General features: G+C 31.0%; 1 protein-coding gene across 1 annotated transcript in view; it reads right to left on the reverse strand.

The window, feature by feature from the left end:
• Positions 1–25,315, reverse strand: part of LOC116766156 (CD151 antigen-like) — a 164,145-nt gene that overhangs the window by 28,710 nt on the left and 110,120 nt on the right. The window contains exon 4 of the mRNA XM_032655879.2: positions 1,878–2,005. The gene's annotated coding sequence lies outside the window, so the exon portion shown is untranslated. The remainder of the gene's footprint in view (positions 1–1,877; positions 2,006–25,315) is intronic.

A 25,315-nucleotide genomic window follows, 5' to 3' on the forward strand; every position in this document is an offset into this window, starting at 1 on the left:
AATAACTACCCACAACTAGGTGGAAAAATTTAAAAACTAGCCTATATATTAATCTCAATTCTCATAAGTTAATATCGCATTTTATATCATAGTTATAATTATTTAAGCATCAATGCCGCAAAACACTTTAGTATCATAAATCATTTATCGTAATCGGTTAACCTATCGTTAAACTATCATATTGTAGTTTATCACTTTATCCTCTTCTTTCTTGCATTAAATTAAATTACCATATAACTTTAAATTATTTTTTACATTCTTGTAATAAGCTTATTTTGTTATAAAACAGGACACAACTTTGAATCGTCTTTGGAACCACATTTCCTTTACATGGAACATTGTCATTTAAGCCATGTCACTTACTTGAATGCAGCTTTCTAACTAAATGATGGGCTTAAATTTAGAGTTAGCTTTTATCTGTATTTTGTGACATTTTCCTATAAAAATATATTTATATTAAAATTTCGTCCTTAAAGAATACCAGTGCATTTGTTTCATATCATGCCAAAATTAAATATAGGAGTAATTTTAAAGTAAAAAAAAAAAAAATTTATATGATATTTTTGTTGTAATGTTAGGTTTCAGGTAATTAATAGGTACACGGAGTTCCAAAAATTGAACTTAAATATTTTATTAACACAATTGTTATATTTTGTTCACAGTTTTAGAAATAACTTCGAGTTGCTAATTTAGATATTGAATTAAAAATCAAGACATTTTGACACTTGTTAAAAATATTTCGTTCTGTAGTTAAGTAATAAAAAAAAGCACTTTAATTTTTCATTCTTAACTAGTAATTTTTTGCGAAAAAAAGTTTTATCCTCATCTCATCTGTGGAAAATAATTTTAATCACTTATCCGTCCGTTGGTGCCTCACATTTTTTTTTACTCACGGCAAAGTGCAGCCAGTAAAGTTCAGAAGCTATATTTTTAATTTCTTATATTTTACACAGTCCTAAAAAAAGAGATACCAATATGTTAATGATTTAAATTTACTTTACTTATAATTAGGTATTTTTTAAATTAATTGTTAGTGTTTTTCTGTAACACTTCATAGAAGTAATACATTATTCTAGTTTTACTAAACAAACATCCGCTAATTAATGTGTGACGTCATTATAGGGCTTGGTTCGTTTAAATGTTACTTTTATATCACGATATACGAAGAGTCAAATCCTTATTTATATTTTGTTCATGGCTAAGGCAGAATATTAAATGTTGTCAAAATTCATAACAGATAGACTGGGTAAATACTCTAGAACCCACTGTTTGAGGATCATGGAGGATTTGTTGGCCTATAAATCCTGGGCGGAATTTCTAAGTACAGCAAAATTTTTATTTTCGGCTGATGGATAGACAAACATTAAAATACAATCTTAAATAAGTAGGTCAATTATATATATATACATATTTGACGAGTATAACGCTTTTAGGTAAATAAACAGTTAAGAAAACGATATATGACATTATTACGTAATGTTTTCATTAGACTAGTTTTGGTGACAAGAAATTTTAAATAAGTGCATAAATGTAAAATGAAAAGAAAACCATTTAAAATTGGTCCAATACATTAATATAATTCATTATATTTTCGAAGAGCAATGCAATGGAGAAGCTTAAGAGAAGTTGAATTATTTGGTGCCACCTAATATATTCTGCTGGCTGCCAACGACAGGGCATCGACCAGTAATAGAGTAAGTTAAAATATGTCAAAGGACACGGGAATTGAATCTGGAATAAAATATCAATGAGACTGGGTATATACAACACAGTGTTCCAAACGAATAATAAACATCCTAATGCATCAAGTCGCGGTAGCTTGGGGTGACCTGAGTTGAATTCCCTCGATGCTCTTACTGTGTAAAATAGCAACTTACAGAGACATTGTCGTCTTGCGGTGTGTTAAATCACTTCTCCATATTTTCTTGCGCAACCTTAAAGGTAAGGGTGTAGAACTTTAAAATGGTCCAGGATTTAAAATCTACAAATATAGAATCTGCTGAATCTGAAACAAAAAAATATTTTTATGAACTATTAACAATGTACTCTGTCTAGTCTGGTGGGAGTTATTTGAGTTTAAATAAATCACGTAGTCGTGATGATGATAGTTGAAACTTGAAAGCAGATGTTTATTTCTTGTTTCCTAAATAAACAATCAGTTTGAAAAATCCGTGCTTCATTTTTTTTATATATTTAAATAACTATAGCTTAATCAACAAGACTCAGCCCGCAAGATATGTGATTTTCTACGAAACAATATATCATAACATTATACTCCTAATAGTGAAATTTTATATGTATTTATACATATGTTAATATGTTTGTTTACCCAGTGAAAAGTGATGAAAAATTTTTGAATCAGATTTTATTTATGCCGTTCGAAGATTTTTATCACAAAAATGTCTTAAATAAATTAAATAAAAGGAATAAATAAGCAACTTGTGTTAATTATATAAAGGGAAAAGATGGTGAACGCTTAGAATATATTTATTAAGTCTTCACATATTATACGGTTAATGCATTATTACAAATATATATATATGTGTTGTATTGCTTTAAACTATTTAAAATATTTTTTTTCTCATTAAATTTTTACAACATCTTTAATAATGTCATGAAAATTTAATTTATATACTTGATCATGATAATTTTATATATTACATAGGGTTTCTAAGCAAGATGTGAAATAATGTCTATTCTATTAACAACCCTCAACATCGTATTAGGCGACAGCTGTAGTTTGTACTACAATATTGGTAATTGTTATATAATAATTCTGTTTAATCCATTATTAATTGAGAACAGAAGAAAATTATACTGAGTGTTGCCAGATTTCTTACTATTATTTGCTGTTATAATTAAAATTGTGTATTCGTTTTAGAATTTTATTTTTTAACATAAATAACACTATACTTTTCAAATTTATTTCGCGTATTTTTTTCATTTTATCCGGTGTATCGATTACTTTGCATTGAAATGATGAAAAAAATATTTCCATTTAAATGTGCACTTGGAATCTTATCTTTTCTTAGATTTCATCTAATATATATTTTTTTATACATTTATATTAAATGAGAAAATTATATACTTAAATTGTTTGGAAATTAATAAGGATGTTGGTTATAAACTTTTGGGTAGATATGAAAGTTAATTTTTTTAATGTTACCAGTTTATAATCTGTTTACGTCGAACTTGTAAATTCTTAATTAGAATAAAAATTCAAATAAAAACTCAATTATGTACAATATATATTAACACAATACACACACAGTTAGTTTTTCAGTACTTTAATGTTAAGTAAAAGGAGAATTAGTTTTCAAACCTGTGTTTATGATAAAAGCTAAACATACAAACAAAATACATGACGTTGAAATTTTTTTTTCCACTAAAATATAAATCCAGTGTGGGCAGCAGGCCGTAAGCTTAATCTTATGGAATGATTTATTACTTCAAAGAAAATTAAAAAATGTAAAACACATTTACAATTAATAAATGTTTAATTTTCTTTATAAAATAAGGTCTAAATTTTTGAAGAAACAAAAATACATGAAGAGTATTAGAAGATTAGGATTTCTCGGTCGTAAGATAGATAATATAGGTCGTACTCCATCCTTAGAAGGAATAGTAGATAGCTTTTTAAACGATCTTAACAAGGTCGGCAACCAAACGATTAGTAACGTCAAAAAAGCTTGGATCCAAGATAATTATCTAACACCACGTTTGAATTGGCCTTTTCTCGTCTATGGTTTTAATAAAACCCTTTTGTCAATGTTAGATGCAATCGTCATAAACGTGTTGAAATTGTGGCTCGAGCTTGCGCTGTCGGCTGATCCTTCAGCGTTATTCAGGGATCGCAATAATTTTGAGATAAATCTAAAAAGACAATCGGAGCTCTATAAACAACTAAGTTTTCGACAGACATATTCTAGGGAAATCCCAAGATGAGATTACATCACTCCCAAAGACAAAGATGCCCTAAAACTAGAATAGGACTTCAATTTCATAAAAATTTATGATAGGGACACAAAGTAATAGTGTAGGGTTAGCATCAAGTAGGAAGGCCAAACATATGGGTATATAAAATTTAGGTTTTTTATCCAGCAAGACTGGAATTCTAAATCTAAGATCCATGCGATGAGCTTAGTAATGCAGAACGAGTTGCTACACATAAGAGATTTTTGCATCACATTAACACTAAAATGGCGCACTTTAATTCATGATTGGTCGCTAGCACTGCTAAAATTTTGTCTCAATACGTTCTAGATGACTCTTCCAGATCAGAGTAGTTTAGTAAGATGGGGTAAAGGTACCGAAAAAACTTGCTACATCTGCGGGGAGGCAGTTAAAACTGCTAAGCATTAGCTAGTGCGTTGTAGGGTACTCCTGGTTAGCGGCCAATACTCGCGTCGTCACGATAGGGTTTTAGAAATCATACGTGAAGTGGTTAGTCTTTCAGTGGCCAGAGCGCAAAAAGGAATAACCACAAACAAGCTATCAACAGCGTTTGTGAGAGTAGGTACTAGGCCTACAAAATCAAACGTCAAGCCTTATTCTATTATTAAAGCGGCTTGGGATTGGACTATAATGATGGATACCTATGGAAAGCAATATAACGTCCCACAGGATATTTGTGCTTCGACGTCCAGAACAGACATATTTTAATATTTGCAAATTTTAAAGCGCGTTGTGCTAATAGAGCATACGGTTCCTTGAGAAACCAATACCCCGAAAAACTATGCCATCAAGAAGTATTACGAGGTCACTAACGAACTCACTAAGAAGATGTTCGTTGTAAATTTGAACAAGGTAGAAGTGGAAGAGAGAGGTATAATAGCTATATCTTTCTACAACCTACTAAAAGACTTGGGCCTGTCCAGAACTAGCAACAGTTCGTTCTTGGAACATTCGTCGAAGGCAGTGCTAGTATAGGGTTTTCCATTAAGGGCGCTTGATCTTTGAAATGCAAAAAGAAATACATGTAGGAAAGATATTTGCGAAATTTTTTTTTTATTTGGAAGGTCTATTGACCCCATTATGTATGGAATATGACATCATTCAAATGACCGCCACGGCTTCGGTTGGTGGCGCGCACACGAAAGGTCCAATTTTCGATGACTCTGGCGCACAAATCGGGCTGTATTTGATCGATGGCGTGGCGTATGTTGACTTTGAGGGCATCGGTGGTTTGCGGCTTGTTGGCATAGACCTGCGACTTAAGAAAACCCCACAAGAAAAAGTCCAGCGGGGTCAAATCGCACGATCTCGGTGGCCAGTTCACGTCGCCTCCGCGCGAGATGACCATGTCCAGAAATTGCTCGTGCAGAACTTCCATCGTAGCGTGTGCTGTGTGGCACGTAGCGCCGTCCTGTTGAAACCACATGTTGTCCAGATCCATATTCTCGATTTCAGGCCAAAAGAAGTTGGTTATCATCGACCGGTATCGCTCACCATTGACGGTGACGGCCACACCATTATCGTTTTCGAAAAAATACGGACCAATCACGCCTCCGGCCCAAAATCCGCACCAAACAGTCACTTTCTGCGGGTGCATTGCCACTTGGTGAACCTCGTGTGGATTGGTCTCGTCCCAAATACGGCAATTTTGCTTGTTGACATAGCCATTCATCCAAAAATGCGCCTCGTCGCTGAAGATGATTTTTTTGCCAAAATCGGCGTCAACTTCCAACTGCTCTAATGCCCAGTCAGCGAACACACGGCGCTGTCTATGGTCATTAACCTTGAGCTCTTGGGTCAGCTGGATCTTGTACGGGTGCAGGCTCAAGTCACAACGCAAAATTCGCCAAGTTGTCGTCTGCGAAAGGCCGAGTTCCTGTGCGCGACGCGGAATTGACTGCCGCGGGTTTTCGAGGACACTGTCGCGCACAACGGCGATATTCTCGGCAGATCTCGCGTTACGTTGACGCACGGGAACCGGCTGATTGTTAACTGACCCGGTTGACTCGAATTTATCCACCAATCGACGGATAGTCGACTCGGCAGGACGATCATCGCGACCGTAAAACGGGCGAAGTGCGCGGAACGTTGCTCGAACTGAAGACCCATTTTCATAAAACAATTTTATGATTTGCACGTGCTGCTCGACACTGTAACCTGCCATGGTGGTTTGGGAGGACGGAATGAATATAACACACTGCATTTGACAGCTGTCACTCAAACAACATGGCCGCAATCAGCTGTCAAAGTTCAAGCGTCCCAATTGGAAAACCCCATATATTTGTTTCAATTTTGGTTGGGCAGAGAGATGAGCTTGGACGGTGGAGGTGAGTGCTTAACGCGCATTAAATTGGGGCCCCTTAAACATACACCTGGGTCACAAGTTCCAGGCACTGTGGAAGCTCCTTTCCCTGCAACGCTATGGACCCGGCACCCGCACGGTGAATCCCTGGAATGCTGAGAGTTTTCGTCTCAATCATCTATTTAACTTTTTTATGAAGTTTGTTAAATAACTTATTTTATAAAGATTTGTTAATCTGTGATTAATTTAGAATTTGACGAAGCGTGTGCAAATAATGTGTGCGTGTGCAAATAATGCGTGTGATATAAAAATAATAATAAAATGTAATAACATCGGCACAAGTCAAGTGATTATAAAATTTTAGAAAGTTCACTTGAATTCAGTGCCCATCAATGAAATCACAAACTTGTTCAATAAAATACAAATATATAAAAATGAAAAATATGTTGGGAAATGTACGTTTTGATTTATTCATCAATCACTTTAAGTAGCGCAGTGAGTGCTGCTACGAACTCAGTTGCCCGGCGTAGCACATTAAAAAACAATTTATAATTCATATGTCTGTATTTAAAGGATTTACGGTCCTAACTATATGTCCAGATCGTTATGATATGGATCAATTTAGTGTTTCTCTCAAATTTTTATCCATATAACATATACAATTCTAATGTTACTTCTGTGATGAAAAATCGTCACTGATAGGTAAGAATTTTGTCCCACATATTTATTTACTGTTAATCGGGACGTTACTTTTTTGTTTATTATTGTATCAGTTTCTTAAATAAACATCATTGTTAATTTTAGATCTAAAAAAATTGTGAAAATATTTTGGAATTTTGAGTACCACGATTATGGATTTACAAGAAAAATGTTAATATTACGTGAATATTTTTTTTTGATTATAATAATTTAACACACATATTTAAAATCATTAACATAACATTATATTATAACAATCCTATTTAAAATTTCATTATTTTATTTCATTAATCAATTTTATAACGAATGAACTTATTACCGATTATTTTTTTTTATAAAAAAACACTCAGCAGGCGAGCACGTTTAACCGCATTTGTCCGTGGCGCGCGGGTGAAACTTTCCAACCCCGATGAGTTCGTTTTGAGCAGCGTAAGCACTCTGTACGCCAACATCGCTGTTGTGTACCTGTTCAGCATTTACAGCTCCTACTCTTAGTTGTTGCCCAAGGTCAGTGTGAGGGGTTCGCCCATTACTTTCGGGTCTAAACCACGTAGTGTAATGTTTTATTAACAAGGACCTATGTACTACCCAGTTCAATTACTATATGAATTCTCCTTTATACAATTTTTTTTTTGCAATACTATAATGTTTATTAAAATGATATTCAGCCTCATCTGACCGTATAAAACAGAGAGCAACGTACGGTTTTATAAAACTCAGACAGAGCGCCTCTCTAGAGGCCTCGTTGTATCAAAAGCGACTGCATTTTTAGGTCATACTGTGTGACGAGCAAAGTAATATTGGTTCAATCGTTTTCATTCAGGTAGTTTTGAAAAATACAGGTTTCATGCGAAAAGGTGAATATTCTCTCTACTGTATTTCTGTACATATCTGACAAATCAAAAATGTTATTAGGGGCTAAGCTTCCTGTTAACACTTGAGGCAAAAGATTTTTATACTTTACAAATTATATTATATTAAATGAAATCTAAATATTTTTTTTCTCAATATAATATAGTAATAAATGAGCGAACTGAAATCGAACAGAATATTTCCAGCCAGAAATATTTTTTGTTTTGTAATAAAAATATAACGACAGAGTAAATAAATTATAAAGACAATAAAAATTTTATTTTTATAAGTTTTAACGATATTTATTTCATAAATTTTTAAAGGATAAGGGTAAAATTGTATAAGACATTCATGAAATTAACAAATTAGTAGGAAAAAAATATTTCTACGTAACAAACTGCAGCTATATGGGATGTTTAATGACCATTGTGTCTTTAAAATTACAACAATTTTTATACGTGAATATTCTTAGTTTTTTGTTTTGTATGTTATAATAAAAATAACTAGGTATGTTTTTGGTAGTTCCCAAATTTTACTTATTAACTGTTTTACAGTTTAAGACAAAATATTTCACCTTATATACAACAATTAAATTTAAAAACATGTATAACACTTTTAAAATACAGCTAAGCTTTTGTGATCTTTTACACTAGATTAAAGTCAATTAAATTATAAAAAAAACCAGTCCATATGAGGTTAGTCGCGCTTTTAACGTGTTTTTGATAATGAAATAAATGAATAAAATATTTTTATTTTTAATATCTGATGAATTTTATTTTTTTTTGTTCTTCAGTTTTTAAAAGGAGCGCTCATGTGCAAATAGTCATGAGAGAGCAGCTTCTATATGTGTCAGTTGCAAATGTTGGTTTGCTCTACAAAAGTACATTTAAAAATGTCCATAAGTACCCAATAGAAAAATACAATCCTATTTCTTTTTGTGGGATTACCAAAATAGGAGTGCAAATTTACAATATTAATAAAAAACCTTTCAAATGCCGTACTTAGTAATTAGGTATGTTACTGATGTGAGTACCAAGCATCTTTTTTGGAAAAACATAAAATGAAAATTTAATTTCAACGAATTTTTAAGAACAAGAATAAATTCAGGGTTATCAAAATAGGCTTTTGATCGCAACTGCGAGAACTTTTAATAAGTTAACGACGTTTTGTTAATACGGTGATAATGTTTCTGAAAAAGAAATGAGATTTGAAAAAAGAGTCACTCAAGTAGGTAAAGCTATCAGCCAATAGATGAAAAAGAATTACCTTCTAAATATATGTATATAATATATTACAATTATAAAGTATGGTTATTTGAGTTATGTAACATAAGATATGATTAAAACGCGAAATTAGTTCCTTACAATGACTTATTTTACGACATTTTCACTAACAAATGTCGTAAACATGTCACTGGAAATTTCCACAACAAGATTAACTTGCAGCGTGGTTTCGTAAAACCACATGTGTTTACTTTTTAAAATTTAATTATAAATAGAAACAAATATAGTCTACGATAAAAATAGTACAGAAGTGTAAAAAATTTTAACAGAAATGATATTATAATAAAATATATATTTTGAGGGCAATGCTAACATAATACTTGTATTGTAATAATGCCATGAAGGGGTGTCTCAAGTGCTAATTAGTAAATGTCATGTTGCTCTCTAATGATTATTTTTTTCAAGATTTTCCATACAGAGTTATAGATTCAATTATGAAAGACAATTTTATACTCTATTTGAAACTACATATGGAGGGCTACATTTTTTTCTACTAAAAGAGGGCCATCTTCTAGAATCTAGGTAAAAAAATACCTTTGATAGAGTAGAATAAAATTATATAATTTTTCATTTACATAGATACGCAAAATTATTCAAACTCATAAAACAAAAATATGAAATAACAACAAAAAAATGACAGATATTACAAGAACTTGGTTATCTTTTTTTGTATGGTACACATTAGAAGTTCTTTGGTTTAATAATAGCATATTGTAAGTGCTCATTATTCTGTTGTTTTCTTGGATTGATTCTTTCATTGTAACGGTTGGTTATAGTTAATATGAAAGCAAAATTCTCAAAACTTTCAGCAAAAGCTGTTAAAAAATAGTAATCCTGCTTTCTTGTGATTTACTTTCGTAATACTGAGGTATACAATGTAACGTTGTGTTCAGGAGACTATAACATTTTAAGCGCTTTCATAAAAATATAATTGAGAAAAAGTCTCTTGTGACGTTTTATAAAATCTGTTATAATAATTGCCGTGATCCAATATCCTACTTATACGAATCAAGCATTAATTTACTTACTTATTTTTTGTTAACATTTTAAATAGTTTAAATAGACTTAACATATAACACAGGATTAAGTTCTAAATATAAGGAAATAAAATTTATTTTAAAATAGTGTTTTACATACATTTTATCATATAGGGACTTATCTTTTCTGATTTATAGTTATATATTTTTTTTATAGAAATTGGATTGCTTTTGACGAATATGGAAAATAAAGGTTTTCATAAAGTTTTTCATAAAGCATATTACTTAAAGTTTCTACAAAAAGAAATTAAAAGATGTGGTTTGAAAGTAAATGTGGCATTACTCCTTCAGGGTAAAATTAATAATATAAATTAATTTCGAGTATTGGTCAATATATTTATTTACCACCCAGATTTTTAATTGAATAACACAGTTCACGTTGCATATAAGGACTAAAAGTAGGCAAGTAACATATAAGAGAAAAAGATACATTATGAAAGGGAATTAGCGAATATAATATTTATATTGTTTCCTGTAGCAATAGGATTAAAAATGGCTATCTCCAGTTTTTTCCCAATCTCCCCCGTTAATAGGAAACTGGCTAATCCAGATAAAGCTTAGAGTTGCTTTGAAAAGAGGTTTCATACTGTTTTTGTCTTATAAAAGTATATTTAAAAAGAAACAATTGATTTAAAAGTAAAAGCTTTCACTTTTACTATGGGTGATCTTTACAGACTACTTATCTTTATAAAATTTAAATAGGAACAACATAATAATTATATATAAATAATGAATAAAATTACTGTAATATTTTAAAAGTATTTAAGAAAATTATTGCTGACTGGCTGATTGATTGGGGGAACCAAAAATTATTTAAATCTGTTGGGTTCAAAAAGTATGAAGTCGAATACCATAAGAACATACCTAAGAAAATGTACGATCTTTACAATGTTTTTTCTACTTCTTCAATGCTGTTTTAAAATAACATCCGATATTCTTAATATAGCTCAATGAAGAAATATTCTCTTAATTCGTATATTAAATAGATATATCCAAAGTTGAAATGAAATAGCAAATAGCGAAGTGAATACATAGATTTTGCCATGTGCTTTGATAGCTCTGATGTGATTTCAAGTATATTTCAGAATGTATTCATAGAGAATAAATTCTATGAAATATCATTCATACTATGAATTAAAACGGAACAATCGTTTGAAATCTAATTATAACGCTAAAATGGAATTGGTCAGTCGATGTTTGTGAATGTGTTCAGAATTGCGAATAAATATTATTTTTATATTAATGAGATCTAAGATTTTCGCGAGTATTCATTTTAATGAAACTAGTATTATTCGGATTTACTACGCGGATTTTATTATTTCAAAACTACATAATCCCGACGTTTCGGTTACTTTGCAGCAACCGTGATCACGGGCAGACGAGGTGTCGAAACGTCGGGATTATGTAGTTTTGAAATAATAAAATCCGCGTAGTAAATCCGAATAATACTAGTTTCATTTATTTTTATATTGATTAAATATTTATTTTTTTGATACTCAAACAGATACAGATGACAAGGTTGCTAATGAATAAGATTTTCGACATCCGATCTGACCCATCTACATAATATTTCCTACTGATTTCAACATTATAGACTATGTATTTTTTGGCTCAAGATAAAGAAATTTTATTACAGCTCTTGGTACTTGTGAAATTTATAACTATAATATTATACGTTTAAACTTGGTCCGTGATATATAAAAAATATTCCTCCTTTATGAAAATTATAATAATAACATATTAAATAATATTTCTTGATTGAATTGAAGCTATTTATATAAAATATACTTTCGCTTACATTTAATATGTAAGTGTTATTTAATGAGAAATAATTAACTAAGCTTCTTTTTATTTACTGTAAACAACAAACACTTATTACAAATATTCTCTAATATCTTTATGTAAATTTCCGAAAAAAAATAAGGTGTTATACAATAAATAACTTTAGCGAGAAATTTAGGCAGTTTGCCAAATTCTCGTGTTAATGTCCATACACCTCTGCGGGTTGCGACGATCAAGGCTAAGCGAGTCTAAGCTGCTACGTAAATAATAATAAGACAAAGATACGATTACAAAACGAGTTCGAAATCGTTACAAAGAAATGGAAACATAAAAGTAATGATCAATTTATTGATGGAATTGTTTCGACTGAATTAAAATCTTAAATTCAAGCAAACATTCTTATATTATTATTGAATCCTGTTGAACACTTAAAGTAAGTTTTCGTAATTAGATGTTAAGATATTGGAAACGCGCTAGAAGTTATATTATTGCTGAGATAGTTTGAATTCTTCTAAATCGAACTCACCTATATTATATTAAGTGAAGCGAAAGAATGTGGTATTAAGCCGGGTATTTTAGTCCTTCGAGACGGTATTTTATTTCGAATATTCAAACATTTTGTGACTGAATTAATAGGGTGGTTTCACTGAACTTTCACCAGTTCCCTTATTTAATGTTTTATAAGTTCCATTAGTACTACGTGTAGATCATTATGTGTTTATGCCTCTATATGTCCGCTGTGTGTCTTTACTTTACTGTAGGTCTTTACTTTATAACAGTACACTGTGACGAGCAATATTAACAAGGATTCCGATTTTAAAGAATTTCTACGACTTTGTGTAATGATTTTGATTTGAATAGTGATTTTTAAACGATAAAAAAAGTTATCTTTGGAATTTATCATAAAGCAAAATACTAGTTTCATTTAAATGAATAAAACTCGCGAAAATCTTAGATCTCATTAAATAATAATATCCTAACAATTGTTTGACGAACGCAGATGTTTAAATAAAGCAAGCCGCGTGTTTTTCATTTAATGTAACAAGTCGTATTAACTATGCTTTTTCCTGTATGTTTATATTAGTGCTAATTAAAGTTAATTAGTTGCTATTTCTATCATTGTTATACACAATACAAAAATGTGTTATAGTGTACGGACATATAGTTGATTGATTCTGGCTTTGATTGAATATTATCTTCTGATAAGACACGGAAATAGGCCTGTCATATTCATGAACGGAAATAGGCCTGTGTAATCAGAATGTACTTGTCTCAGTGATTTGTTTGTAATAGGGGCTGTATTTGGAAGATTTAGGTAAGCAAATTCATCTATTTTTGATGTTATTTTTAAATAAATCACTTAAGTAGTTCCTTTAATACAAAATAGTTTAATATGAATGGAAAAATAATATACGTATTTTCTTTGTTTAATTCCAAATAATAATATCAATTGTGACGACAGCACTAGACTTCTTAACAATTATCTATTTGTAGGAATGTATGTATATACACGTTGTTTATACTTTATAATATCTCGTATCTAATCTTAGTGCAATAGTATTTAGTTTCTATTGTACAATATAGTCCGGTCAATTTAGACATTCGAAGTTACATAAAGTCCCAACAAGCTGAATTTCTGTGAAGTTGTTTAAAACATAATTATAAACAATGTCTCCAAGTTCCCCATCATTCCCGTTTAAGGAAAAAATTTTATTCAAGGTCAAAGGTCAAAAAAATTAGTTTTTCGCGATTTTCAGCAAAACGGTAAGTTTTATCATAAAAGTATATCGGACAAAAATTGTAGATCATAAAATTATCTATAAAAAATGTAGCAATACTTTTTTTCTTACGAGCCACCGTTTCTGAGGTATAACGATTCAAAAAGTTATAAAAGTTGTTATCGTTATAATATGCACACGTTTCCACGCCACCTATGAGGTAGTGTACTTAGCGCGTTTTATTTAACGTGGTTTCCCCAGTAGGCCTCCTCCACGGGTCAGTTGTGATCCTGTTTAATGTAAAACTATTGCAAAATAACGGAAATTTTCAAAGATTGGGAAAGATAAAAGCGATGTAAATTTAAAAAAAGTGTTGAAGTTTATTTGTCTTATTCGTAAGTTTCAAATTCTTGTTCTTCTTCTTGATCTTCTTCTTGTTCTTCTCCTCCTGCTTCTTTGTCATCTTCATTTTGGATGCAAGTAAATTGCGCCAATAGTGATGTATCGCATGATACTTCGTCGGAGTCAAACGAATCCTCCATTGTTTGTGTTTCAATATTAGAGCACGACCGGCCTTGACAATTTGTGCATGCCAAAGAACAAAACAGTCCGATATTTTTGCAACCACATTTAGCACTGCATAACTTTTTGCAGTTGCAAAAAATAGTGTTCAGCAGTTTTTCCGGCGCAGGTGGAAGTAAAGTTTGAACTGGCTCTAATATATTGTTGACCAACTTCCAATCCCAGTCTGTAGGGTCTAGCTGATTACCAAGCCACACTTGAACTTGGTAATATACTCGAAAAAGATGTTGGTGAGCAGCAACTGAGGTTGGAGGAAGACAAGCTAATTGAACTTGTTTTTTATTTTTAGTATTTTTAACAAAACATGCATATCGATGCTTATCTAAACTGGTAGTTTTTTTAGGAGCTCCATACATAGAAAGAAGAAAGCGGATGCCGTATCTAAGTAAAGTAAGTATCTAGTTTTTACAAAAATAAAGCACGCGTAGTTTATCCGAAAAATATTAGTTACATTTAAACGAATAAAACTCGCGAAAATCTTAAATCTCATTCTGTGGTCAAGTTACTGCAGCTCAAACATGGGCTGACTCGACCGGGGAAGTACCATCCTTTCACAGAAGATCGGCGTGAAGTAGTCTTTAATAGCTGCGTTTCGGCCAATGAGTGAGAGAGCCGATTGACCTTTCCCTTTTCCCAATCTTTCCTATCCCTTAACTTTTCCCTCCTTTTCCCTCTTTTCCTTCCCCTCTTCTGTTATCGAGGGTGGCAACACATCCGTAAATCTATGTTGCGGATCTCCATGGGCGTTTTATAAAAATTTTATAAAAAATAATATTAAGGAGACGTAATAAACATTTACAAACATGTATATTTATGTTTCTTTTTTTTAATTATTAATTAATGTCTTTTGTAGCTATTTTGACTCATTAATTTAGATTATAATTATCAATTTGCTTTCGAGAATTTTAAGACACTCTGTTTTGAGGAATGTCATTATAAGATGTTAATACTGAAGTTGGATCTTATTAAGAAATGAAAAAAAATAAAATTTATCATATAATTCTCTATTTTTAATTGTATTTTAACTGTACTTAACATATTTTCGATGATTTTTTCTTAATAACTATTCCTAATTAAGCTGGGACCCATAATTATATTAGGATGAAATTGTGATAATTGTGTAAAGGGCTGAAAAAGAGAATTACAAGTTTTCTTCTCTTCTGATTTTTTTAAATAGCTTTTGTACGTGACAAATTAGGTTACGATTTAAAAATCAAAACCCACGTGAATATTTAACCGTCATATTGTAACAGATGTGCCACCTATTATGTTTTCTAACGAATATTCTTATTTCTGTTTTTAATTTTAAATTTAGTTTTTATATAAATTTTATAGCCATGTTGAACTCATAATTAAATTAATATTTTAATAAAATGCTTACTATACCGACTCTAGTCAGGACATGATAGTTTAGTTCGTAAAGTAACTGACAAGCGATCTCCCGGAGGCTGGAGGTTCAATATCCACTCGTGTCTATAAATGTTTCATATATAGACTAATTTGAAGTTTGATTTACTTTCACATACATTTAATGGAAAGCTGTTAATATGAAATTACAAACAGAAAATTCAATTTTAATATACATTACACACAGATTAAAGGTTTAACCCAAAGTATAAATTTGTATTATTTATTAGTTTGGTTTAAAATAAAAATTATTGTTAGTCATATTTATTAGAAACTTAGACATAACATAAAAAAGGAACAAGATTGTTTTTATGCCAAGTGGTAATAACCAATAATTTTTGTATAAACGTGACTGTCCTCCTCAAGGCTAGTCATGGGTTTGTCCCACCGGACTGCCTGCCCTCCCCGTGTTGCTCTGAAAGCCAATGGAGCAATAGCAACAGTTAAATCGAAAAAAAACAACATTAAATTCAGCATAAATCGTTTAACTGTATGAAACTCTCAAGAAATACAAAGATATCTTGAAGCGTTGAAGTTGTATAATAGATTATCATTGAACCTATCGAGAAGTGACGTCACTCTTATAAAGATAATGTAATCTCTATTAATCCTTGACATAAATTATATTTAATATAATTATAAAAAAAAATTGAAGCAAAATAATAAGATAATAATACCGAGCTGACTGCCTGCTTACATAGAATCTGAAACAAAACAATGTTATTAAAACATCTAACACCTACAAAGATCCTGAAGTATTAATTGAACTACTCGGAATTCATGTCCAGAACATTTATATTATAAAATTCAACTAATTATATTATTGATTATATTAATAAAAAAAAACTTACTAAAAATATATTTAAGACGAAATTAATTATGGTAATCATGATATTGAAATACTGAAACGAGCAATAGCTTTTAAAATTTGAAGGTTGTATATATGGTAGAATGATAGTCAAGATCAAAGCAAGCTTGAATATTCTGGATTAAGTCACAATATTTAATTACAAATAAAACCGTGTTCAATAGATGAAATCATTATTGCAATAAACTTGAACATTCGTGTTCACAATCGAGCAAATAAAATAACTCACACTCTAAATGCATGGTCTCCGTGACTATTGTTTATATTATCTCATTGAATTGGAATGTAAATTTGATACACTAAAAAGGTATTTGCTATGAACTACCTCTTTAATTTTCATACAAAGCGATTTTCATAAAAAAAAAAATTTGAAGGCCAAGAATAATATGATGAAAATATTTTTTAAATGTGTAATATAAGTGTACCATTCTTTACATGTAAATTTACGTATGTGTATATAAATGTAAGGAATCTTTTGTGAATATTTCAGTGTGTGCTTTATTCTAAGAATAATTTACTTTTAAATAATAAATCCATATTCTAAATCAACATTATATTTATTCTAGACGCCATTTTTTATCAGTGTCGTTCGAAATTAATAAATAAGTTAAATTATATAATGAATCATGTGTTGCAAAGGAAAAAAGTATTTTCCTCAAACGGATATATGCGAAGCTGACGATGTTTTTCATTAAATAAATCGACCCTCATTAAACAGAAACTTTATATTTCATGGATAAAAACAACACCGAATAAAATTTTGGATTTAATGAATATTTAGCAACGGTTTCAGCCTGTATGTCTATAACCAACTGTAAATAAGAGAACGAAAGAATACCGACGAAAGTTTTCTTGTATTGGAGATAACAGTTTTTCTTTATACTGGATGTTCGTAATTTATACTGATAATGTACGAGTAGTTCCTCAACTAACTGTGAAGGAAAAATACGTCGCATAGAATTGAAAAACTAACATCGCAAACGGGATGTTACATATCGAACTTCCTTATTACGTATCAATGTAGTAGAAAATCTTATTTTATATATTAGAATAATTTTGACGATTTTTTTATCTGGTTATACAATAAAAACGAATCCACAATTGTTTCAGTACATTTAAGTAAAAAAGAAAACTTAATAAGAAAGCGTAAGGCAAATGATTGGATAAATTTTTATCATAAAATAATATCATATAATTTTTTTTTAATACTCGAAATTTTCTGCGTAGTTATAAGGTTTTCTTTAATGTCAAATCAAAGGGCAATCTAGATTGAGTAACAAAAGCAATATGCTATCACACCTTTCAGAGAGTTTCACACACAGGAAGCCAACATTGCGCGACGATCGTAATCAAGCTCTCGCATTCCTGATATCTCGACATTTAGTCAGTATGTGAAATATTTCAGAATCCATCATGTTTACTGAAATAGTGTTCAAACCTTACAAAAGATGAGGACGAAAATGATCAGTAATTTTAAAGCGTCTCTTGACATTTATCTGATTGAGACATTAATAGTGTGCCTTAATAGCGTTGTGTTTCGAACATTTATAAGTTTTAAAAGAAATAGACAAATTAAATCTATAAATGAAAAATTTAATTACATTTTAGCATAAAATAAAATAATAAAATAATATTTATATAAAATTGTCGGTATCGGTATATGAATACGTAATATCAAAAGTCAGATAAAAGTTTAAATATCATTTATTCTGTTTGTTATGACCATTCCAGTCGTTTACTCCCACTGGGTATTGGTATAAAAGCTTCCACAACTTACAAAAGGGCACACGCTCGACAACTCTTTGAACTCGCTATACAACGTTAGTATGAACTAGTCGTTGCTTGTATGTAGAGCAGTTATTAAAATGTGTTCAGTCAGTGCAATTATTTTTATCTTACTTATTTCACAATACCACATTATTGTTTCAGGTATTGAGAGTGAGATAAATTGGCAAAATAACATTTCAGGATTTCATATTAAGCAATTAAAACGCACTGTTTCTATAACTTAGTAATATAAATACACTGACATCTAAAAAGTATCGTGAATATCGAAAGCGTATCGTTCTGAAAAGTATCTTGAGTCGTTTTTCCTACCTCTGTCATGAAATCCACATAATATATCTATAAAATCTCAGTCTGTGCTATGTTTTATATCTGGCGATTTAGCTAAGTTCCTTAAGTAGTTTTGATACAAAGTAGGAACATCTATTCATATCTATAAATAATTCTGGATCGAGTACTAGTAACTTAAACCTCTAAAGGATTTTGCTATAATTATAAAACCTCATTAATTTTTTTTGTAAGTTTTGAAATAAAAACTCTTTAGTGGAACTAAAAATATTTTTGCAATAAAACTTTTAACAATTGTTTTAAATATTAAATGATATTCCTTTTTATTACACGTTGTGTTCAAAGTTTATTCAAACTTATTTATGGTTTCGTTTATTATAAATTCGTTTTATATTCGTTTTATTCGTTTATTAAAAATATTTATGGTTTCGTGAAAAATACTTTTTTGAGGTTTCTTGGTAACTTTCCATAATATTTTTTAGGATTCTTTAGAAGGAATAGCAGATAGCTTTTTAAATGATCTTAACAAGTTTGATAACCAACCGATTAGTAACGTCAAAAAAGTTTGGATCTATGATAATTACCTAACTTCACGTTTAAATTGGCCTTTCCTCGTCTATGATTTTAATAAAACCCTTTTGTCAAAGTTAGATGCAATCCTCATAAACGTGTTAAACTTGTGGCTCGGGTTCGCGCTAACGGCTGATTCATCAGCTTTATTCGGGGATCTCAATAGTTTTGGGATGAGCCTAAAAAGGCCATTGGGGCTCTATAAACACCTAAGAGTTTCCAAGATATATATCCTGGGGAGGATCCATGATGAAGTCGTTACATCGCTCCCAAAATACAAAGATGTCCCAGAGCTAGAGTCACGTCTTCAATTCCATATGCAGTTTATGATAGGAGCACAAAGTAACAGAGTAGGGTTAGGATCAAGTAAGAAGGCCCAAGATACGGATATATTGAAGTCTTTTATTCGGCAAGACGAGATCGCTAAATAAAAAATCCATGAAATGAATTTAGATATGCAGAACGAATGTTTAGACATAAGAGATTTTTGTTTCCCATTAGCACAAAAATGGTGCACCTTAATTCATGATTGGACGCCAGCATTGCCAAAATTGTATATCAATGCGTTCAAATGACTCTCCCGTCGGAGTAATTTAGTAAGACGAGGTAAAGGTACCGAAAAAACTTGCCATATCTGTGGCAAGGCAGTTGAAACTGCTAAGCATATGTTGGTGGGATCTAAGGCACTCCTGGATAGCGGTCAAATACTCGCGTCGTCACGATAAGGTTCTGGAAATCATACGTGAAGCAGTTAGTCTTTCGGTAGCCAGAGCGTAAAGGGAAATAACCATAAACGAGCGATCAGTAGGTTTTATGAAAGAAGGCACTAGGGCTATGAAATCAAACGTCAAGCCTTACTCTATCTTTAAAGCGGCTTCGGATTGGACTATAATGATGGATACGTATGAGAAACAATACAAAATCCTAGAGGACACTTGTGCGTCGTCCTCCAGTCCAGACATATTTATGTATTTGCGAATTTTTTGTTATAATAGAGCTTACGGTTCATTGGAAAAATAAACTCCCCAAAGACCATGCAATCAAGGTCACTAAATATTTCGAGCTCACAAACAAACTCACTCGAAATAGGTTCGTCGTGGATTTGTACGCAGTAAAAGTGGGAGCGAGAGGTATAACGGCTAAATCCCTCTACAACTTACTAAAAGACTTGGGCCTATCCAGAACTAATATCAATTCATTCTTGGAACGTACTTCGAAGGCAGCCCTAGTAGGTTCTTTTCAAATATGGTTAGGCAGAGAGAGGAGCCTGGACGATGGAGATGAGCGTTTAACGCGCGTTAGATAGGGGCACCTTAAACCTACACCTGGGTCGGAAGTCCCATTCACTGTCGAAACTCCTCTCATTGCAACACGATGGACCCGGCACCCGCACGGTGAATACATTGAATGCTAAGCGGTTTCGTCTCGTCTCCAAATGGTAAAATGGAAACTTATCCGTCTATTATTTTGTTACGAGGCTGTGTCTCATGAACCCTGATAGTTAATTCTCACGAAAGATGAATATCTGTCGCCACTGTAACAACTACTAAAACAAAAAATAAATATTCATGGGGCCTTCACAGAACAATGATGACGACTTTGCCAGTTTTTCAAAGCGATATACACTTTGGCAGCATGATACAGACATTTTAAAATCACGTATTTTTGCATTTGATTATTTTCTGTTTTATATCAACCAGCAACAGAGTCGGTTCGGGTCTTCGTTGAATTATGTTATTTGTATCTGTAAATAAATTTTAACTTAGATACTCGTTATTATTACAATAAAAGTAAACGTATCCACGAAAATCTTGTGACGGTGTATTGTAAACTTAAATTCTTTATTATCTTAAAAGTCTCCCGTTTGTATAATTCATATGAAGCGATATCTGGATTTTTCAACACATTTAAAATTAATTGGAGAAACGTAAATAGAAATATCATAGAGCAATATGCCCGCATACCTCAGGTGTATATCATCCTATAAGCTGATACATTTTTGAATACAATGTTCAACACTAATGAAAATTGCATTGCTTATTTACATGTGTATTATTTTTGACTGTACACATTGAATTCGATTGTTTTATATTTTTATTTATTTTTTGTTTTAAAAAACTGCGACGTTTGACAAAATAGAGTTTACTTTCTAAATCACGTTATTCTACTGTTGGGTTAGGAAAATCCTTTTTTATTATTTGAGGCTGCGATTACAATGATCACTTCGACCTTCAATATTATTTTTGTAATTTTTAAAATAATTTCAATAGTTACATGGAATTGATGTCAGTAATCTAATTAAGAAGTATATTATTGTTAATATTAAGAATAGGGTTTTATTAATTTTATAGAATTAACTTTTAAATTTACTTCTCCTTATACTGACTGAAAATCACAAAAATATTATTATAATTATTGTTCGTCTTTTTATGTATATAGAAGAGCAAGATATCAAAGAAACAGTGCTTAGTTTCTGTGAACTGAGAGCTCGTAAAAAGTAATGCCTTTGTAAGAACGATATATCCCGGTTTCTGCTTTCACTTAAACAAAATACAAGGATTATGTGTTATTCAATATATTTCAAAATAAATATAAATTTATCCAGTCATTTCTTCGACTCATCGTACTTGTAAAAAAAATATAAATACTTTGATTCATTATTGATAAAGTTGCATAATTTTATTTAAAAATTCAAATAATATAATCATAATTGGAATCCTACTCTTTACATATGTGTAAGAACAAGTCAATTAATAATAATGAGATCTAAGATTTTCACGAGTATTCATTTAAATGAAACTAGTATTTTTCGGATAAACTACGCGTGATTTATTTTTGTAAAAAACTACATAGTCCCGACGTTTGGGTTACTTTACAGCAACCGTGATCACGGGCAGACGAGATGTATGTAGTTTTTTACAAAAATAAATTACGCGTAATTCATCCGAAAAATACTAGTTTCATTCAATTAATAATATTTATTTTAGCACATATTCTTATTTGAAACTTATGTTTTTAAAACCTAATTCCAATAATTTTTTCTCTTATTAGCCTGCATTTAATCCAATGAATCTCAAGATTAAGGAAAAAGGGCGAGTTGTACTTTTTGTTGAAGCCCATACTTTATTGGGTTCAAAAGTACTTAAGTCGGTTATATTATAGAAGTGGCTTTAAAAAGAAATACTCGAAGAAAACTTTAAAATACGTAATGTAATATTACTTTGAGAATATTCTAAGTTCTTACTTCTTATTGAAGATAGTCTTAGTTTAAGAACTTGCTACACCTTAAACAGGAAATACTTTAACCCGCAAACAGATAGCTGCTGAGTATTACTGGATGCATAAATAATTGCTTGTTTCAAAACTATTTTTTAACTTTATAGCATATACAGTTTCCTATAGGTATTCTAAAGAGTGTAATTATTTTTGTTTTTCATTACTAATCATTTAATTTGATACCCATATCTTGGGACAGCAAAAAAGTAATTAGTTCGTCACATTAGAGCTTGCGTTATATTAGACTAAGATTGATGATTTCGTAATTTTCTCAGAGAACCCTTTATTTTAATATCCATGTTACGGAGCACAAAAATTACTGTTTTGTCATGTCAAACATTCCGCCAGATTATAATGGATTTCTCGGATAATAAGGAGTAATATTTTCTTAATAAATTTCATATTTTTTATTGAATGACAAAAAGCATTGAAACCAAAAGCTCTTCAACAGGATCTTCCAAAAATTTGGAAGTTGATAACGGTTATGTGATCTTACCTATATGTATCTGTTAAATTAGTGGTCATTTTAGTCTGTTTTTCCAAATGAACATGGTCGGATCCCGCGTTTAACAACACGTGCAAAATATCAAATTGATTTTGTCAAAATATCTGTTCTGTTAGGGCCACATACCGTGCGTTATCACAAATTTCGGTTGCCATAGTTATCCTACCGCGACAAGTATTTGCGATGTGGTGACTAAATTCGAGTCCACTAGTTGGTTATCCTTCATGAAGGTGATGAAAATCCTTCACTGTATTCGTGAGATTCGACTTAGCTAGATAGTCACCATATGTTAAATTTTAATAGTATGTTACAATAATTATTATTGTTGGTACAATGTGTTATTACAGTGATAACAATGTATTGTTACAATGTCTTTATGTTATACTATTTAAAAAGGTTCATGTATGTGTTTTTTTATTATTATTGTTATTTTAAAATTACGAGTTATATAACGGAATCGAATCCAGTATTAATCTTGAAACTTATGAATAAGTCTGAATATTTAATTTTTTATATTATAAATACACTACATCTTCATAATGAGATAAAAAAGCGATTAATGGATAATTTTTCTTCGTCCATCTATATTAATTAAAATTTTTAAAGTGTTTCAGTGTTAGGGTCACATATATGTGAAGGAAGCTAAAAATTCTTCACTGGTAAGATTTTCTGTACCATGAATTTCCTTTGATTTTACTATTATACAATAAAATTTGTTACAATTTATATTAAAAAAAAAGTTTTATTTTGATATTTAGTAACAAACATGAATAGTCATATTTAAAATAAGAGTTACTTTTGAAGTGTTCTGTAACGGATCTTAAGTTACGATATCCTCCAAAATAATATATATTTTTATTGTTATTATATTTAAAAGTAATTTTTAAATAAAAAAATCCTTAAAAAATCCGATGATATTGTTTAACGCTGTGGAAGATGGAACGCGCGAAGAAAGGGTCGTAATCGCTCGCAAGATTAACTGAAATAACTTTACATAGGTACATGTTACAAACGTTTTCGAGGGTTTTTCACTTCAATCTTAACGTAGCGACAATGTTCATTTATTTTTCTTTTACTTACAAGTTACAGGTCATAAAGTGGCTTGAATTTAATGATAATGGTGTTTGGTTTATATATTTTATTTTTGATGGTTCCTAAATTTTGATTTTACAATATCTCTGGTTTGTTTAAATAAAACTAATATTTTCGGATATACTACGCGTGCTTTATTTTTATAAAAAAACTACGTACAAGGGTTAAAGAACACATCCCAGACATCACAAATAGGTGCACGTCGAAGTCAGTAGTGTGTGAACACACAATGGACAAACCAGGCCACTACATTCGGTTTGATAAACCACAAATCCTAGCTCGTGACGACAGGTACATACCGAGGTTAATCCGCAAGGCTATTGAAACTAAAAAACATCTCAATTTCAATATAGTAGATGGCTGGAATTTATCCAACACCAAGGACCCCCTCTTTAAAAATATAAAATTCCATGTCCGTGACCACACCGCAGGACCTCATGATACCGTAAGCGCATTCTGCTGGCATCCAGAGCGGTACACCAGAAAATTAAGAAATCGATGGCGGTAGATGATAAATAACAGGACCAACTTACAGACATTCACATCTCGTCTGCCCGTGATCACGTTTGCTGAAAAGTAACTGAAACGTCGGGAGTATGTAGTTTTTTACTAAAATAAAGCACGCGTAGTATATCCGAATAATATTCGTTTCATTTAAATAAATAAAATTCGCAAAAGTCTTAGATCTCATCTCTGGTTTGTACCGGAAATATGATAAAACTAGATAAGAAATAAGTAGAATAAAATTACTCAATAAACCGGATTTTATTCATTTTTTATTTTTTATTGGCTGTGTTTTGGTTTTTGATTTTTGGTTCTCGCAGTTAGTTAACTGAATTCGATAATAAATTACAGTTTATATTTTAACTTTAAAAAGGGGTTTATAGGTTCGTTTATTGATTTACTCTTTGCGTTCCGGCTTATTTAAATCAAACCAGAGGTTTTTGCAAAACAGAGTTACGAACTAACACAGAAAAAATATAAATTTCTGTTGCTAAATTTCACTACACAGTTGAAATAACGTTCACTAAGTAATCAATGTGATAAGAATGTATATCTTTATACCGATCTCGGGGAACGATGGCCCTCATTAAATCCTCCCCTTCTCATTAACTTCAATTCAAGAAATGAAACGTTTGCATAATAAACTTTTGAATATTTTTTATGATCCATAAAAAAATACTCATGGGTAATATATATATAAATTGAACTTCGCCTTAAATAATTTGTTTTAATGACATAATTTTATCACTATTATTATTTTTTATTTTATCATAATATATGAAACTATAATTTAATGGCATGTCATCTCGTA

This window comes from Danaus plexippus, chromosome 15 (genome assembly GCF_018135715.1).
Source record: "Danaus plexippus chromosome 15, MEX_DaPlex, whole genome shotgun sequence".
NCBI classification, from domain to species: Eukaryota; Metazoa; Arthropoda; class Insecta; order Lepidoptera; family Nymphalidae; genus Danaus; species Danaus plexippus.